This window comes from Bison bison, unplaced genomic scaffold (assembly GCF_000754665.1).
Source record: "Bison bison bison isolate TAMUID 2011002044 unplaced genomic scaffold, Bison_UMD1.0 scf7180017864079, whole genome shotgun sequence".
In the NCBI taxonomy this organism is placed as follows: Eukaryota; Metazoa; Chordata; class Mammalia; order Artiodactyla; family Bovidae; genus Bison; species Bison bison.
The window spans coordinates 7508-8023 of NW_011494651.1; the positions used below are offsets into that span (position 1 = coordinate 7508).

The following is a 516-nucleotide window of genomic DNA, read 5'->3' on the forward strand; positions in this document are numbered from 1 at the left end:
GCCTCTGGGGCATGCTGAGGAGCAGCCTCTCCAGAGTCCCTCAGTTGTGCCCCTGCCGCCCACCTGTTAGCGGGGGGGGTTCGAGGAAACAAGAAACAAGAGATTGTAAAGGTCCCTCCAGCCATAGGAGCGACGACCTCTTACCTTAACTGGAGGTCTTCTGGAATCTGAGACGGGGCCACGTGAGCTTTCTGCTGAGTTCGGTTTTCGTTGTCCCGGTTTCCAGCACAATGGGCCTTCCCCTGCGCTGGGTTTCTTCACCTTCCACTTCTAGCACGGGAGCTTCGCTGAGTTGGGCTCCTGTTGTGCTTGGCCTCTTCCACGTAGAGGTCGTTTCAGCCAGGTTAAATCCGAGTCACAGCACCATAAATGTCACGCGAATGTATGTTCCTCGGTTCTTTGTCTCGTCACAACAAAGATTTGGAGCAACGGACATTAAAGCCCTCAGCACGTCACAGCTCTCAGGTCTTGGACAAACTGTGCTACAGCTCTTAGGCAAATCAGTGTTACAGCTCT

The 516-nt window shown here is 53.9% G+C and overlaps 1 protein-coding gene across 1 annotated transcript in view; it reads left to right on the forward strand.

Annotated features, from left to right (window-relative positions):
- The window catches only part of PNPLA3 (patatin-like phospholipase domain containing 3), a gene marked incomplete at its 5' end in the record, with an annotated part of 19523 nt that overhangs the window by 989 nt on the left and 18018 nt on the right, over window positions 1-516 (forward strand). The window lies entirely within an intron of this gene.